Source organism: Monodelphis domestica, chromosome 1 (assembly GCF_027887165.1).
Source record: "Monodelphis domestica isolate mMonDom1 chromosome 1, mMonDom1.pri, whole genome shotgun sequence".
NCBI lineage: Eukaryota > Metazoa > Chordata > Mammalia > Didelphimorphia > Didelphidae > Monodelphis > Monodelphis domestica.
In genome coordinates this window covers 295,187,239-295,206,454 of record NC_077227.1, presented here as the reverse complement: position 1 = coordinate 295,206,454, position 19,216 = coordinate 295,187,239, and the positions used below count along the sequence as shown (strand labels likewise).

Below are 19,216 nucleotides of genomic sequence, written 5' to 3'. Positions count from 1 at the left end.
CAAACCTAGTAGTGCTATGGCTGGATCAAAGGGCAGACAGTCTTTTAGCACCCTTTGGGCATAGTTCCAGATTTCCCTCCAGAATGGTTGGATCAATTCACAACTCCACCAGCAATGCATTAATGTCCCCACTTTGCCACATCCCCTCCAGCATTCATTACTTTCCTTTGCTGTCATGTTAGCCAATCTGCTAGGTGTGAGGTCATACCTCAGAGTTGTTTTGATTTGCATCTCTCTGATTATAAGAGATTTAGAACACTGTTTCATGTGATTATTAATGGTTTTGATTTCTTTGACTGAAAATTGCCTATTCATGTCCCTTGCCCATTTATCAATTGGAGAATGGCTTGATTTTTTGTACAATTGATTTAACTCTTTATAAATTTGGGTAATTAGACCTTTGTCAGTGTTTTTTGTTATGAAGATTGTTTCCCAGTTTGATATTTCCCTTCTGATTTTGGTTACATTGGTTTTGTTTGTACGGAAACTTTTTAATTTGATGTAGTCAAAATTGTTTATTTTACATTTTGTGACTCTTTCTAAGTCTTGCTTGGTTTTGAAATCTTTCCCTTCCCAAATATCTGACATGTATACTATTCTGTGTTCACCTAATTTACTTATAGTTTCCTTCTTTATATTTAGGTCGTTCACCCATTCTGAGTTTATCTTTGTGCAGGGTGTGAGGTGTTGGTCCAAGCCTAATCTCTCCCACACTGTCTTCCAATTTTCCCAGCAATTTTTATCAAATAGTGGATTTTTGTCCCCAAAGCTAGGATCTTTGGATTTGTCATAGACCCAAGTCTGTACCACTGATCCTCCTTTCTGTCTCTTAGCCAGTACCAAACTGTTTTGATAACCACTACTTTATAGTATAGTTTGAGATCTGGGATTGTAATGCCTCCTTCCTTTGCATTTCTTTTTTCATTATTTCCCTGGATATTCTTGATCTTTTGTTCTTCCAAATGAACTTTGTTATGTTTTTTTCTAATTCTGTAAAAAAGTTTTTTTGGAAGTTTGATGGGTATGGCACTAAATAAATAGGTAAGTTTGGGTAGGATGGTCATTTTTATTATGTTAGCTTATCCTACCCATGAGCAGTTAATATTTTTCCAATTCCTCAGATCTAGTTTTAGTTGTGTGGAAAGTGTTTTGTAGTTGTGTTCATATAATCCCTGTGTTTGTCTGGGCAGATAGCTTCCTAATTATTTTATATTGTCTAATGTGATTTTGAATGGAATTTCTCTTTCTAATTCCTGCTGCTGCGATGTGTTGGAGATATATAGAAATGCTGATGACTTATGTGGGTTTATTTTGTATCCTGAAATTTTGCTAAAGTTGTTGATTATTTCGACTAGGTTTTTGGTTGATTCTCTATTATTCTCTGATTAAGTAGACCATCATGTCATCCACAAAGAGCGATAACTTGGTCTCCTCCTTGCCAATTTTAATACCTTCAATTTCTTTTTCTTCTCTAATTGCTACTGCTAGTGTTTCTAGTATAATGTTAAGTAATAGAGGAGTTAATGGGCATCCTTGTTTCACTCCTGATCTTATTGGGAATGTATCTAGTTTATCCCCATTGCAGATGATGTTTGCTGATGGTTTTAGATATATACTGTTTATTATTTTTAGGAACGACTCTTCTATTCCTATGCTTTCTAGTGTTTGGGTTTTTTTTTAAACCCTTATCTTCTGTCTTGGAGTCATTACTGTGTATTGGCTCCAAGGCAGAAGAGTGGTAAGGGCTAGGCAATGGGGGTTAAGTGGCTTGCCCAGGGTCACAGAGCTGGGAAGTGTCTGAGGCCAGATTTGAACCTAGGACCTCCTGTCTCTTGGCCTGGCTCTCAATTCACTGAGCTACCCAGCTTCCCTCTTTCTAATGTTTTTAATAGGAATGGGTGTTATAGTTTATCAAAGGCTTTTTCTGTGTCTATTGAGGTAATTGTTATTTTTGTTGGTTTGCATGTTGATACAGTCAATTATGTGGATGGTTTTCCTAATATTGAACCATCCTTGCATTCCTGGTATAAATCCTACTTGATCATAGTGAATGACCCTCCTGATCACTTGCTGGAGTCTTTTTGCTAGTATCCTGTTTAAGATTTTTGCATCTATGTTCATTAGGGACATTGGTCTGTAGCTTTCTTTCTCCCTTTTTGACCTGCCTGGCTTTGGAATCAGTACCATATTTGTGTCAGAAAAGGAATTTGGTAGAACTCTCTCTTTGCTTATTATGTCAAATAGTTTCTATAATTTGTATAGTATTGGGATTAGCTATTCTTTGAATGTTTGATAGAAATTCACTTGTGAATCCATTAGGCACTGTACTTTGATGGCCTGTTGGACTTCTTTTTCAGATATTGGATTATTTATGAATTCTATTTCTTCTTCTGTTAGTCTATGCAATTTATATTTTTGTAAATATTCCTCTATATCACCTAGATTTTCATATTTATTGCCATATAATTGGGCAAAGTAGTTTTTAATGATTGCCTTAATTTCCTCTTCATTGGAAGTGAGGTCCCCCTTTTCATCTATGATACTGTTAATTTGCTTTTCTTCTTTTCTTTTTTAAATTAGATTGACTAATACTTTGTTTATTTTGTTTGTTTTTTCAAAGTACCAGTGTCTAGTCTTATTTGTTAGTTCAATAGTTCTATCACTTTCGATTTTATTAAATTCTCTTAATTTTTAGGATTTCTAATTTGGTTTTCTTCTGGAGGTTTTTAATTTGTTTGCTTTCTAGTTTTTTAATTTGCATGTCCAATTCATGATCTCTGCCCTCCCTAATTTGTTAATATATGCACTCAAGGATACAAGTTTTCCTCTGAGTACTGCTTTGGCTGCATCCCATAAGGTTTGAAAGGACGTCTCACCAATGAAATTATTGTTTCTATGATTTGTTCTCTGACTAACCGATTTTGAGTTATCTTACTATTTAGTTTCCAATTGATTTTTAATTTGGCTCGATCTGAAAAGGTTGCATGTATTATTTCTGCTCTTCTGCATTTGTATGCTGTGTTTTTATGACCTAGTATATGATCAGTCTTTGTGCATGTGCCATATGCTGCTGAAAGAAGGTGTATTCCTTTTTGTCCCTATTTATTTTTCTCCATATATCGATTAACTCTTAATTTTTCTAAGATTTCATTCACATCTTTTACCTCTTTCTTATTTATTTTTTGATTTATCTAAATTTGATAGTTTTACTATCTAGTTCCTCCTTCAATTCTCCTAGTTTCTCCATTAGAAATTTGGGTGCTATACCATTTGGTGCATACATGTTGATTAGTGATATTTCCTCATTGTCTATACTCCCTTTTATCAGAATGTATTTACCTTCCCTGTCCCTTTTAATCAGGTCTATTTTGGCTTTGGCTTTGTCAGGTATCATGATTGCAACTCCTGCCTTCTTTCTGTCAGTTGAGGCCCAATAGGTCTTAATCCAATCTTTATTTCTGACCTTGTGAGTCAGAAATATCCGCCTCATGTGTGTTTCTTGAAGATAACATATGGTAGGGTTTTGGATTCTAATCCATTCTCCTGTTTGTCTACATTTTATGGGTGAGTTCATCCCATTCACGTTCAAAGTTATGATTGTCACATGTGAATTCCCTGGCATTTTGATATCCTCCCCTAGTTCTGTCCTTTCTTCTTTTAAATCAGTGGTTTACTTTTAGTCAGTCCCCCTAGTCCCCTCCCTTGATATGCTTCCTTTTCTGGCCCCTCCCTTTTTGTGCCCTTTTTTTTTTTGTGGGGGGTCTGTTAATTTCCCTCCCCCCTCTCCTTCCCTCCCTTTTTGTACTCCCTCCTCCCTCCCCTCCTTAGTTTTCCCTTCTCCCTTACCCTGTTGGATAAGAGAATTCAATATCCCAATGGATCTAGATGTTGATTTCACTGAGAGTAATGTTAAAGTAATACCAATTAGCACTCTCTCCCTCTAATTCTTATAAGAGTATTCTTCCCCTCCCCTTCCCATGTGTATCTTTGAGTGAAAAAGATTATTCTATTTAATTTATTTCTATTTCTTCAAGTATCTCATGGTACCATCATCAATTCCCCCCCTCCCTTTTTCTTTCTTTTTTTTCTCCATATCATCTTCATGCCCCAATCTTTCCCTATGAGTGATTCTTCTAATTACTCTAATAATGAATATAATTTTTCAGAGTAAAAATAGCATTTTCCCCATATGTTAATATATATAATTTGATCTAATTGTAGTCGTTATAGAAGAGAGTTTGAATAAAAGAAAAAACATTTTTCTCCTTTTCCCTTTCTTTCATATTTACCTTTTCATGTTTCTCTTGCTCTTTGCGTTTGGATAGCAAACTTTTCACTGAATTCTGGTCTTTTCTTTACAAATACTTGGAAATCTTCTATTTTTTGAATGCCTTTACTTTCCCCTAGAAGTATATAGTCAGTTTTGATGAATAAGTGATTTTTTGGTTTAAGACCCAGTTGTCTTGCCTTTCTGAATATGGTGTTCCTGGCCTTGTGGTCTTTTAGTGTGGAAGCTGCCAGGTACTGTGTGATCCTGATTGGTGCTTCTTGGTATTTGAATTGTCTCTTCTTGGCTTCATGTAAGACTTTCTCCTTAGCTTGGAAGCTCTTGAATTTGGTGATTACTTTCCTGGGAGTTGTCTTTTGGGGATTTAGTATAGAGGGTGTTCTGTGAACCCTTTCAATTTCTATTTTGCCCCCTTGTTCAAGAGCTTTAGGGCAATTTTCTTGGATGATTTCTTGTAGTATGTTGTCAAGATTTGTGTTTATTTCTTTTTTTTTCAGGTAGACCAATTGTTCTCAAATTGTCTCTCCTTCCTCTGTTTTCCTGGTGTGTCACCTTGTCAGTGAGATATTTTATGTTTTTTTCTAATTTGTCAATCTTTTAACCTTGCTTTATTAATTCTTGCTGTTTTGATTCCAGTTGCTTAATTCTGGTCTTTAACGACTGGTTCCTTTTTAGTTTGGTCTGCCCTGCTTTTTGTGGTTTCCAACTGTTTCTCCAATTGGGAGTTCTTATCTATCAGACTGTTGGCCTTTCTCTGAATTTTTCCACATTTTTTCTTGCCAGAAGATTTCCATCTTTTGGATAAGCTCTAATTTGAATTCTTCCAGAGCTTGTGGACAATTTCCTTTTTTGGGGGGGAAGGTTTTGGTTTTGTTTGAATTTCATCCTCTTTTTCCTCTGTAGCCTGGCTTTTCCCTTCGTAAAAGTTTTCAAGAGTCACTTTCTTCCTGTTTTGCTTAGAGGTCTTGGGCATAATGAGCCATATGTGACAAGGAAATCACTTTAAAAGACTGATATATATATATATATATATATATATATATATATATATATATATATATTAATTTAAGGTCTCCAAGGAATTCAGCTATGTAATTCCTAAATGAAAACTCAAGTCAGCAGTCAACCTTTTATAGAGTTTAATTACAAATAGGAGGAAGAAAGGAATTAGAGATAGAGAGAGAGAGGGAGAGAAGGGAATAGGGCTTAAATACCCCTTCTGTTTAGGCTGGGCCAAAAGACCCAAGCCCTTAGATAGCTGAGGCAAAGAAAGGAGATCAGTCCCTATTACTCACGTGACCAAAATGGAGAAACAGTCTCAGGGGCCTCCACCTCCAGCTTCCTTCAGAGCCAACTCTCAAAGCACCACCTCTCAGACCAAAACCTCTCCAACCAACCACCTCAGTCCTCAGACCCCTCTATCTTTAAGGAAACCATCCAAGTTCCCTCCCCTCAGTTCTCACATCTACCAATCACTGTCCATGTCTTCCCTGTGCCAGTGGTGGCTCTAGCTTAACCCAGGACCGCCCAGAGGTCTGTGGCTTTGCACATGTCTGTTGAAGGTCATATTCTCAATAATTAAATCTTGATCCTTTGCTGCAGACCTTCCTAAATCCTGTTAGGACTGAGTGGGGTGGAAATTGTATTTTCCAAGACCTAGTTCTGTCATTCCAAGTATCTCTATTGTATCAATTCTAAAATCAATCATGACTCAAAGAACTTCCTGTTCTATGCTTAAGCATAGGTCAAAGCCCTTTCCATTGTTCAGCAAAAGGTTTCTGTCCTAAAGTAATCTTAAGAAGGGAGGAGGAGGAACCTCTCATGCCAATGGGGTTCACATTCCAATAGAGTTCCCACTATCAATAGGAAATTTTTCAAGTATGAAATTTCCCAATGGTGAAATTTCCAACATTTGATAAGTCTAAGAAATTTTAAGGTTTACACATACCTTTGATGGTTTTCCCTTAACTTTTTAGTCAGAAATCTGAGTGAGATGGGCAGCTTTTCTGTGGAGTTAAGGAGCGGAGCTTTTGCCTCAGGCAAGCTCTGGAATCTCTAGCCTCCTCACTTTGATAGAGGGCCTGCGGTCAGAGCTCTCCAGTGCGCAGGGGTCTCCTGTGTAACTGCTCTCAGAGGTAGATCCCTGGCAGTCCTAGTCAGTTCCAAAGGACCCAGGTGTGCCCCCACTCACTCCAGAGATGTCCCTCACTCACTTGCTGACTCTGATGCGCGTGCTGGTCCCGACTCTGGTTCCGAAAGTGAGGTGGGGGAGGGTACCTCGGCTCATGTTTGGGTGCGAGCTTTTTCTATTTCTTATAGCGTGGAAATGCTCAAACCCTAGGTACCTTCAATGCTGAGCCCTACTGTAGAGTCCCTCTGTTCTTCCGAAGATGGTTTTTATGTTCTTTTGTGGTAGTCAATTTCATTGGGTGCTAGAGGAAGTGATTTGCGTCTAGATTGCTACCATGTGTACCTGGAAGTCCAGTTTCATTCATCTTACTGTGATGAAATTTTTTTTTAAATGAGAAAATGATTGTTTATTGGTATTTATTAAGTTCAAAATAATATATTTTTTAAAATTTTTATTTGGTCATTTCCAAACATTATTCATTGGAAACAAAGATCATTTTCTTTTCTTCCCTCCCCCCCTCCCACCACCTCTCCCACAGCTGACACGCAATTCCACTGGGTATCACATATGTTCTTGATTCAAACCCATTTCCATTTAGAGTCTCTCCTCAGTCATATCCCCTCCACCCCTGTAGTCAAACAGTTGCTTTTCTTTTTTCTTTTTTCTTTTTTTAATAAACCCTTACCTTCCGTCTTGGAGTCAATACTGTATATTGGCTCCAAGGCAGAAGAGTGGTAAGGGCTAGGCAATGGGGGTCAAGTGACTTGCCCAGGGTCACACAGCTGGGAAGTGGCTGAGGCCAGATTTGAACCTAGGACCTCCCATCTCTAGGCCTGGCTCTCAGTCCACTGAGCTACCCAGCTGCCCCCAAACAGTTGCTTTTCATCGGTGTTTTTACTCCCACAGTTTATCCTGTGCTTGTGGATAGTGTTTTTTCTCCTAGATCCCTGCAGACTGTTCAGGGACATTGCATTGACACTAATGGAGAAGTCCATTACCTTCGATTGTACCACAATGTATCAGTCTCTGTATACAATGTTTTCCTGGTTCTGCTCCTTTCACTCTTCATCACTTCCTGGAGGTCGTTCCAGTCTCCATGGAATTCCTCCACTTTATTATTCCTTTTAGCACAATAGTATTCCATCACCAACATATACCACAATTTGTTCAGCCATTCCCCAATTGAAGGGCATCCCCTCATTTTCCAATTTTTTGCCACCACAAAGAGTGCAGCTATGAATATTCTTGTACAAGTCTTTTTCCTTATTATCTCTTTGGGGTACAAGCCCAGTAGTGCTATGGCTGGATCAAAGGGCAGACAGTCTTTTTTCGCCCTTTGGGCATAGTTCCAAATTGCCCTCCAGAATGGTTGGATTAATTCACAACTCCACCAGCAATGAATTAGTGTCCCAACTTTGCCACATTCCCTCCAGCATTCACTACTTTCCATAGCTGTTATGTTAGCCAATCTGCTAGGTGTGAGGTGATACCTCACAGTTGTTTTGATTTGCATCTCTCTGATTATAAGAGATGTAGAGCACTTTTTCATGTGCTTATTAATAGTTTTGATTTCTTTGGCTGAGAACTGCCTGTTCATGTCCCTTGCCCATTTATCAATTAGAGAATGGCTTGGTTTTTTGTGCAATTGATTTAGCTCTTTGTAAATTGGAGTAATTAAACCTTTGTCAGAGGTTTTTATGAAGATTGTTTCCCAATTTGTTGCTTCCCTTCTGATTTTAGTTATATTGGTTTTGTTTGTACAAAACCTTTTTAATTTGATCTGTAGTCAAAATTATTTATTTTACATTTTGTGACTCTTTATAAGTCTTGCTTGGTTTTAAAAACTTTCCCTTCCCAAAGGTCTAACAGGTATACTATTCTGTGTTCACCTAATTTACTTATAGTTTCCTTCTTTATGTTCAAGTCATTCACCCATTCTGAATTTATCTTGGTGTAGGGTGTGAGGTGTTGATCCAAACCTAATCTCTCCCACACTGTCTTCCAATTTTCCCAGCAGTTTTTATGAAATAATGGATTTTTGTCCCAAAAGCTGGGGTCTTTGGGTTTGTCATAAACTATCTTGCTGAGGTCACTTGCCCCAAGTCTATTCCACTGATCCTCCTTTCTATCTCTTAGCCAGTACCAAATTGTTTCGATAACCACTGCTTTATAGTATAGTTTGAGATATGGGACTGCAAGTCCTCCTTCCTTTGTATTTTTTTTTTTCATGATTTCCCTGGATATCCTTGATCTTTTGTTCTTCCAAATGAACTTAGTTATGGTTTTTTCTAATTCAGTAAAGAAATTTTTTGGTAGTTCAATGGGTATGGCACTAAATAAGTAAATTAATTTGGGTAGGATTGTCATTTTTATTATGTTAGCTCGTCCTACCAATGAGCAATCAATGTTTTTCCAATTGGTTAGATCTAGTTTTAGCTGTGTGGAAAGTGTTTTATAGTTGTGTTCATATAGTTCCTGTGTTTGTTTTGGCAGATAGATTCCTAAGTATTTTATATTGTCTAGGGTGATTTTAAATGGAATTTCTCTCTCTATTTCTTGCTGGTGAGATGTGTTGGAAACATGTAGAAATGCTGATGACTTATGTGGGTTTATTTTGTATCCTGCAACTTTGCTAAAGTTGTTGATTATTTCGAGTAACTTTTTGGTTGATTCTCTAGGATTCCTTAAGTAAACCATCATATCGTCTGCAAAGACTGATAGCTTGGTCTCCTCATTGCCAATTTTAATACTTTCAATTTCTTTTTCTTCTCTAATTACTACTGCTAGTGTTTCTAGTACAATATTAAATAATAGAGGTGATAATGGGCATCCTTGTTTTACTCCTGATCTTATTGGAAAGGCTTCTAGTTTATCCCCATTGCAGATGATGTTTGCTGATGGTTTTAGATATATACTGTTTATTATTTTTAGGAATGACCCTTCTATTCCTATACTTTCTAGTGTTTTCAATAGGAATGGGTGTTGTATTTTATCAAAGGCTTTTTCTGCATCTATTGAGATAATCATGTGATTTTTGTCAGTTTGCTTGTTAATATGGTCAATTATGTGGATGGTTTTCCTAATATTGAACCATCCTTGCATTCCTGGTATGAATCCTGCCTGGTCATAGTGGATGACCCTTGTGATGACTTGCTGGAGTCTTTTTGCTAGTATCCTATTTAAGATTTCTGCGTTTATATTCATTAGGGAGATTGGTCTATACTTTTCTTTCTCTGTTTTTGACCTCCCTGGCTTTGGGATCAATACCATGTTTGTGTCATAGAATGAATTTGGTAGAACTCCTTTTTTGGCCTATTCTGTCAAATAGTTTGTTTAATATTGGGATTAGTTTTTCTTTGAATGTTTAATAGAATTCATTTGTGAATCCATCTGGACCTGGGGATTTTTTCTTAGGGAGTTTTTTGATGGCTTGTTCAATTTCTTTTTCTGATATGTGGTTGTTTAGGTAATGTATTCTTCCTCTTTTAGTGTAGGCAATTTATATTTTTGTAAGTATTCATCCTTATCACCTAGATTGCCATATTTGTTGCCATATAATTGGGCATAGTAGTTTTTAATGATTGCCTTAATTTCTTCTTCATTAGAGGTGAGGTCTCCTTTTTCATCTTGGATACTGTCAATTTGGTTTATTTCTTTCTTTTTTTTAATTAGACTGACTAGTACTTTGTCTCTTTTATTTGTTTTTTTTTTCAAAGTACCAGCTTCTAGTCTTATTTATTAAATCAATAGTTCTTTGACTTTCAATTTTATTAATTTCTCCTTTGAGTTTTAGGATCTCTAATTTATTCTTCATCTGAGGGTTTTTAATTTGTACTCTTTCTAATTTTTTAATTTGCATGCCCAATTCATTGACCTCTGCCCTTCTTAATTTGTTTATATATGAACTCAAGGATATAAATTTCCCCCTGAGTACTGCTTTGGCTGCATCCCATAGATTTTGAAAGGATGTCTCACCATTGTCATTTTCTTCAATGAAGTTATTAATTGTTTCTATGATTTGTTCTTTAACTAACTGGTTTTGGAGAATCATGTTATTTAATTTCCAATTAATTTTCGATTAACGTCTTCATGTTTCCTTACTAATTATTATTTTCATTGCATTGTGATCTGAGAAAGTTGCATTTATTATTTCTGCTCTTTTGCACTTGTTTGCAATGTTTCTATGCCCTAATACATGGTCAATATTTGTGAATGTACCATGTGCTGCAGAAAAGAAGGTATATTCCTTTTTGTCCCTATTTATTTTTCTCCACATGTCTACTAACTCTAATTTTTCTAAGATTTCATTCACTTCTCTTACCTCTTTCTTATTTGTTTTTTGTTTTAATTTATCTAGTTCGGATAGGGGAAGGTTCAGATCTCCCACTAGTATAGTTTTTCTATCTATTTCATCCTTGAGCTCCTCTAGTTTCTCCTTTAAAAATTTGGATGCTCTGCCATTTGGTGCATACATATTGAGTAGAGATATTTCCTCATTGTCTATACTGTCTTTTATCAGGATTTAATTACCTTCCCTATCTCTTTTAACTAGATTTATTTTTACTTTGGCTTTGTCGGATATCATGATTGCGACTCCTGCCTTCTTTTTGTCAGTTGATGCCCAATAGATTTGGCTCCACCCTCTTACTTTCACCCTATGTGTGTCTACCTTTCTCATATGTGTTTCTTGTAGACAGCATATGGTAGGGTTTTGGACTCTAATCCACTCTGTTATTCGCTTGTGTTTTATGGGTGAGTTCATTCCATTCACATTCAGAGTTATGATTACTAGCTGTGTATTTCCCAGCATTTTGATTTCTGCTCCTTTTCCTGCCTTTTCTTCTTTCACTATTTCCTTCTACACCAATGTTTGCTTTTGAACAGTCCCCCTTGTTCCCACCCTTATTATACTTCCCTTTCTACACCCTTCCCTATTTATCCCCCCCTCCCTTGTTTTACTTATAGTCTTTTAAAAATTAACCCCTCGGTCCTTCCCTCTCTTGTACTGCTTCCCTCCCCACCAGACCGTTTGTTACCCCTCTTCTTCCCTATAGGGTGCAAATCTATTCTCTGCCCCCAATGGATTGGATTGTTTTTCCCTCTTTGAATCACTTTCAAATCACGTAAAAGTTGAGTATTTCCTGTCTCTGACCTCTTTACCCTTCCAGTGTATTGATGTTCTCCCCCCCTCCCACCATGAGCTTCTTATGACATATACATTTACCCCCATTTGTTTCTTTTCCCATTTCTTTTAATATTAACCTATTTTTAAGATCTAGTTATATATATATATATATATATATATATGCATACTTATGCATATGTATTTTTGCATGCATATATCTATATACCTATTTATGTATTGTCCTTTCATCCTATACAGTTTGTTGCTGTTCCCTCTAAGTATACTTCTTTTTGCTGCCCAGGTAATAACAACAGTTTATAAGAGTTACCAATGACCTCTTTTCTTATAGGGATACATATCATTTTAACTTATTGAGTCTCTTAAAATTTTTTTTTGTTTTTCTTTTTTCCCCTCTTTTTTAATTACCTTTTGATGATTCTCTTGATTTCTGCTTGGACATCAAATTTTCTGTTGAGGTCTGGCCTTTTCTTTACGAATTCTTGGAATTCTTCTATTTTGTTGAATGACCATACTTTCCCCTGTAAGAATATAGTCAGTTTTGCTGGGTAGTTGATTTTTGGTTGTAGACCTAGTTCCCTTGCTTTCCGGAATATCGTATTTCATGCCTTTCTTTTTTTCAGTGTGGATGCAGCCAGATCCTGAGTTATCCTCACTGTGGTTCCTTGGTATCTGAATGACTTCTTCTTGGCACCTTGTAATATCTTTTCTTTGGTCTGATAGTTCTTAAATTTGGCTATAACATTCCTTGGTGTTGTCAGTTGGGGATTAAGTACAGGAGGTGATCTGTGGATTCTATCAATCTCCACTTTTCCCTCTTGATCAAGGATATCGGGGCAGTTTTCTTTAATAATTTCCTGTAATATAATGTCCAGGCTTTTTCTTTTGTCATGGTCTTCTGGTAGGCCAATAATTCTTAAATTGTCTCTCCTTGAACAATTTTCTAAATCCTCTGTTTTGTGAATGAGATGCTGCTTATTTTCCTCAATTTTTTTCATTCTTTTGGTTTTGTTTTATAGTCGCTCGATTCTAATTGTTGGATTCTGGTTCTTAAAGACTGGATTTCATCCTTAGTTTTTTGGTCGTCCTTTTCCTTTTGGTCGGATTTTCTTTGGAGGTCATCTTTCATCTTCTTCACCTCATCTTTCATCTGCTTTGCCTCATCTTTCACCTCCTTTGCCTCATTTTCCAGCTGGTTGATTTTGGCTTTCAAGACACTATTTCCTGTTTCTAGATGACTTATCTTAGTTTTTAAGTTCTTTTCCCAATTGTCTTCAGCCTCTCTTAATTGTGTTTTGAATTGCATTTTGAGTTCTTCCAAAGCCTGTATCCAATTTGCTGGGATTTCTGATTTTTCCTTTGCTGATCCCTACCCCTCAGTTTCATTCGCTCTTTGCTCATTACCTGTGCAGAAGTTGTCTATTGTAATTTCTTTCTTCTTTTTCTGTTGTTTGCTCTAGTTTACCCCTTCTTTGCTCCCCGTATTTGGCTGTGCTCTTGCTCCTCTCATTTTGTTTTGGTTTTGGGGCTGTCAGTCTCCCCTTTTGGAGCTTTGTCAGATCTCTTGGTACAGTCTCTATGGGAAGAATGTTAGCTTCCCTGTCCTCTGGAGGCTTTTGCTTGGATTGAATTCAAGTGGGTTGGGCTGTATGTGGTATGAAGCTCTGAGGCTCTGAAGACTCCTGGAAGGCTGGGCCACCCAGGCTTTCTCCAGTTCTCTCCAGCTGCTTCTCTGCTGTCCACAAGTGCCTTTGCCCGCCTCCCTAAACTCTGAGGTGTTCTGATTGAATTGGATTCAGCTGAATTGATCTGGTTGTGCCCCGAGGCAAAGGTGAGGCTGGAGCCCAATGGAGGGACCCAGCCAGGCCCTGTCTCTCCCTGGCTTCCTCCCTGCTGTCCAAGCTGGATGCTCCGAGCCCGGTGCCCTGCTGTTCACAAGGTAGACCCTCCAAGCCAGCACCTTTGCCCACTCAGAGGTTCCCGCTGCTGCCACAGCTCAGTGCTCTGGGTTGTAGGGGAGGGGTCCTGGGACCTACCCTCTGCCTTCCCCTTAGCCCTGAATATTCTCGGATTGCGGCTTTTGGGGGGCGTACCTTTTGATTTGAGTCCAGAAGGAGGGTTCCCCACTTCTGTCCTGTTGTTCAGCTTGGGTTTCGGTGCCCTAGGAGCATTCAGTCTGTATCGGTAAGGAAGGGTCTTCCAGGAGGTCTGAACTTTTGCTGCTTGCTAAGCCACCATCTTGACTCCGCCCCCCAAGTTCAAAATAATAAAAAGTTAAGTTTAAAAGAAAAAATAAGGCCTCTGGATGACCTCCAGCTATAGAACTATGAAACTATTGGAATCATGGATCCTTGACAACACACACACAAAAATTATTCAGTGTTTATCTCATGTTATGAAATTTTTAAAATAATTTCTTCAGAATATTTTTTCATGTTTTGATGATTCATTGATTCATGATGTTTCTTACCCCTCTTCCCTCCTCACTCCTGGAGTTGACAAGAAATTCCACTAGGTTATACATGTATCATTGTTCAAAACCTATTTACATATTATTCATCTTTGCAATAGAGAGATCTTTTTACCAATACCCAAATCATATCCCCATTGAACCACATAATTGATCATGTTTTTCTTCTGCATTTCTACTCCCACAGTTCTTTCTCTGGTTGTGGATAGCATTCTTTCTCTGGATTGTCCTGGATCATTGTATTGCTACTAGTAGAAAAGTCTATATTATATTCAATTGTACCACAATGTAACACAAAGTGCCTGTGTACAATATTTTTCTGGTTCTGCTCCTTTGGCTTTGCATCAATTCTTGGAGGACTTTCCAGTTTACATAGAAATCCTCCAGTTCATTATTCCTTTCAGTACAATAGTATTCCATCACCATCAGATACCACAATTTGTTCAGCCATTCTCCAATCTTTGGACACCCCCACATTTTCCACTTTTTTTCCACCACAAAAAAGCATAGCTATAAATATTTTTGTATAAGTATTTTTCCTCATTATCTCTTTAGGGTTCAAACGCATCAGTGCTATGGGTGGATCAGAGCACAGACAGTCTTTTAAAGCCTTTTAGGCACAATTTCAGTTTGCCCTCCAGAATGGTTGGATTAATTCTCAACTCCATCAGCAGTGTATTAGTGTCCCGATTTTGCCATATCCCCCTCAACATTTATAACTTTCCTTTGCTGCCATGTTGGCCAAGTGTAATGTAACTCAGAGTTACTTTTATTTGCATTTCTCTAATCAAGAGGAATTTAGAATGCTTTTTCATTTGATTATTGATAGTTTTTATTTTTTCATCTGAGAACTGCCTATTCATATCCCTCACCATTTGTTGATTGGGGAATGGCTTGATTTTTTGTAAATTTGACCTAGTTCCTTATAATTTGGGAAATTAAGCCTTTGTCAGAGTTTTGTTATAAAAATTTCCCCCCAGTTAATTGCTTTCCTTCTGATTTTTGTTACATTGGTTTTGTTTATACAAACCCTTTTTAATTTGATGTAATCAAAATCATTCATTTTACATTTTGTAATGATCTCTTATCTCCTGCTTGGTCTTAAATTCCTTCCTGACTGTGATGAAATTTTAACATTGGGACTTCTTAACTTTTTCTCTCATAGATAAAAATGAACTCTTCGGAACAGACCTTTATCTAGATGAGTTAAAGTACAGCTTCCAATAGTTAAAGTTTGATTTTTCACTCTTTCTCCCTTTTCCTAACAGTGCTGTAGGTACTATTGTTATTTGTTCATTTTTCTCTTTCACCCTTCACCTTCCTGTGCCCCCAAGACATTACTTTGATAATTTAAGATTAATTTATTTTCTAAGTTTGGGTACTTCCTTTCCTGGTACACCTAATCATAGCCCTCTCTCCCAGTAAATGGTTCTCAAGAATTGCTGAAACATTCATTGCCCTATGACCAGACTTAGAATAAGTTTTTAAACTTATTCCAGTCCAGTTTTTAGCACTTTGTTGGCTATGTAGTAGGTGCCTAATGAATGCTTATTGACTTGACTTGGTCTTCAGACTATAGTCATTTATTCTCCACTATCAAAGCCTTCTCATTTCATAGGACATGTTAACATTTCCTCTATGCTGACATGATTTTTAAGAAACCTTTGTCATTTCATGTATGGTAAGGTTATTGAGTAGTTTTAATGGAATTAAATTTTAGCAATAGACTTGTTAATTTAACCATAATAGTTGATTATTTTCTCCTATGAAATTTCTCATTATCATCTTTGAAGCATGGAAACTTCTTGTCAGATTTCCAAAGGTACAATATTAGCCTAATAGGAAGACTTCCTTATCTGGACAATCCTTCTATCATACTGTCTTTTTCTGAATGTTATTGCTTTTAAACCTTGAAAAGGTCCTCATTTTGATTTCCAGTCTTTGTTCTCCTCTATACTTTGTTATGCTCTCTATATAGCCATGCTATATCTTTGCTCTGGTTATATTCTACTCTCTTCCCAAATTTGACCCCTTAGTAAATCAATTTACCCATTTGCTGTCCTCTACTCTTGACATTGCCTCCTTTGTTCTGTTTCTACCTTGCATATTCTCTCTGTCTGGGTGGATGGGATCTTCAGTACATCTGATATGAGGGTTTTCCAAGGACTTTTTTTTTTTCAGGGCTGCTTTCCTCCTTTGGTGTTCATCTGCTACTCATCTCTTACCCAGAGGTTGCACAGCAGCCACCCCTTAGTAAAACTTTCTTGGCAGGAGGGCTAAATCTGGTTGAGAGTAACCAGTGGGCTTCCTACCTGTCACTGAGTTTGGTGGGTATCTGTCCTAAGCATGTGAAGACTACCCAACCAGAATGTGTAGTTGAGAACATTTTTGTTCCAACAGCCATGAGGGCAGCAAAAGCAAGCATAGTGAAGCACTTGTAAAGTTTGGTTAGACATCAGAGAAGCCAAGGGTCATCCACTCCTCCTGAGTCATCACAAGTCATCTTGATGTTTGTCTCTGACAGAGTGAGGCAGATGACTGTACAACTCTACTTAAATCCAATTTATTCACTGAGTCAAAAAATATCACCCTGGCCATTTTACATTTTAGTATTTCATTATTTTATTTCTATCTCAATAGTCCTGTGGTGACAGGGCAAGTAATAAAGTAGCAGTTGTGGATATACTGTTATGTATATCACAACCCTATACATAGACATTCAAGTCATTGTGCTGTTTTCTCACTGGAGACTGCAGTGTGATTTGGCAGACCTTTAGGTATCAGCCTTTTTAAAGGACTGTACTGCTTACTTCCTGACTCAAGGAAGGGGCTAGAAAAAGTACCCTAAAAATTGCTTGAAGCTGTCTGATTCACCTAACCCTGACCTGCCACTCTGGTAGGCTAGAATCTTACTTTTCCATCAAAACACAAAAAAATGTACAAAAACCACTCACCATTGATATATGGAATATGTGCACACTTATGGACAACATTAAATCTATTAGACTTAAAAGACCAACAGATCTTATTGTGAGAGAACTCAGCAGGCATCACATCCAAATAACCACCTTGAGTGAAATAAGGCTAGCAAATGAAGGCCAATGAGGAAAAAGCTAAAAAGAAAACTCCTATCTCACTCAGATCTTTCTAAAGCTTTATTGAAAGCAAAAGCAACTGGAGTTTCCCCCCAAATTAACTACCACTTTCACATCTACTAAACCAAATCACCCCCCCTCATTTATGAGAGAAATTCCCCCTCCTCCTTCCTAGGCACAAGATTGGTCCTTATATCCTGCATCCGGAAGAAGGGGTCATGGCCCCTCCCTAGCATGGAATTGGCCCAATTCAAAACCAATCCCATGCTAGGAAGAAGGAGGGACCCCTGAGGCATGATGGGGGATGCATTTCCACCTGACCACAACATTTTAAAACTCACACGAAATTATCAAAGTTGGATCTGAGTACTTGTTTTTCTGGAGTGGTTGTCATAAGGAGTACCATGAAGCTGGTCTAGATTTCGAAATCATATCCAATCTAGTCAACAACCTAGTTTGCCTCCCAGAAGGAGTGAAGGATGGGTTCATGACAATGCAATGACTAATTCTTGGAAATTGCTGTACCACCTTCGTCAGTATGTATTCTTCCACCATAATGAACCCTGATGAGGTCAAAGAAAAATTTTATGAAAACCTGGACCCTCATCAACAGTGTACTAAAAGAACTTAAAATTCTAAGTGACCTAATGCCAGAGTTGATACAGATTATCAGATGTGACAGGGAGTTCTTGGGAGGAATTGAGTTGGAAATAGCAACAGATAGTCACTGACAACTGAGGACTTATGCATCTCATGATTGTCTCATCACCAGCACTGTCTTCCATTTACCTAAATGAAATAGAACTTTGAACTTGAACTTGAAGCAAAAAATTGCATTTAATAGACTGTCATTGTAAGAAATAGACAGACAGGATGTAAGAGTGTCTGAGTGCTGAACTTAATCCTCTCCAAGCTAAACATTCATATTCAACAAAAGCCGTGGCCCCAAGGCAAGACAGGTGCCAGAAGACAGAATGTCAACAGATTGGAGTGCTTTTCAGTGCTTGACCAGTTCTAAGCTGACTTGGAAGAAAAGCTTAGTCAATTCATTGTTGTAACAGTGAAGCAGAAAAGAAGTGGTAACTTTCAGAGATTTGGTGTACAACACCATATTTATTCATATGGGCCAAAACAGACGTCATTAATGGTTTGATGCAAATGATGGGGAAATTCAGAATCTACTAAATGAAAAATGAGAACGCTATAGGGCTTACCAGCAGAATAGCTCATCTGTCTCTAATAAGGCAAGATAAGATGAAGGATTAAAAGAAAAGTACAAATGAAATTTAAGAGAGATGCAACATTATTGACTCAGTGAGAAAGCAGATGAAATTCAGTTTTACAGTGATAGTAATAGACTAATGTGCTTTTGTGAGACCCTGAGGGCTGTTTATGGGCCAAAGATTTATGGTATATCTCCACTATTCAACACTTGATTCAGGAGCTACACTGATCATGAGAGAAGAAATGCCAAAAACAGAAGAGACACAATATTTGTTGACTCGACCAAAGTCTTTGATACTGTAGAGCCTGATAAGCCGGGTCTACAAGGAGGGGGTTGTCCTTTGTGATAGGGACCCGAGGAGAAGTAGGGCATCGGCAAACCAGGGTGAAGAATGACAGACAAGTCAGTGATTGAATAGGGCAGGCAACCCCTATGATTTTCCTTTGGGAGGAAAATATGAGGATCAATGGAATACGAGATAGAGGTTAAGATGGAGGTAGAGAATGTAAGCCGACAGGGGCTGTAGTCTCGTGGAGGAAGAGATTCAAAGAGGGAGATAGGATTAGGGGGAGGAAGTCCAAGAGGAAGTTCAAAAGGATCTATCATAAGGTTGCCTTTGCTTTTATTGTTGAGGAAGCAAGGAGGTGTTTCCAATCACGTAGCAGTCACATCACAGAGCATAGACAATTAAGATTGGGTGGCAGAGTAGAGGGAACACCTTTGGGCGAGTAGATTACAAACCACGCTTTCCCAGGGTATTGACTCCGAGCAGGTTAATGAGTTTGTCCTAGGCAAGGGCCGCATGGCCGGGTCAAGGTTACATTCACAAACATCATTGGTATAACCTTATGCTTGAAGACACAG

General features: G+C 37.8%; 1 protein-coding gene across 5 annotated transcripts in view; it reads left to right on the top strand.

The window, feature by feature from the left end:
* The window catches only part of SAV1 (salvador family WW domain containing protein 1), a 144,297-nt gene that overhangs the window by 12,601 nt on the left and 112,480 nt on the right, over window positions 1-19,216 (top strand). The window lies entirely within an intron of this gene.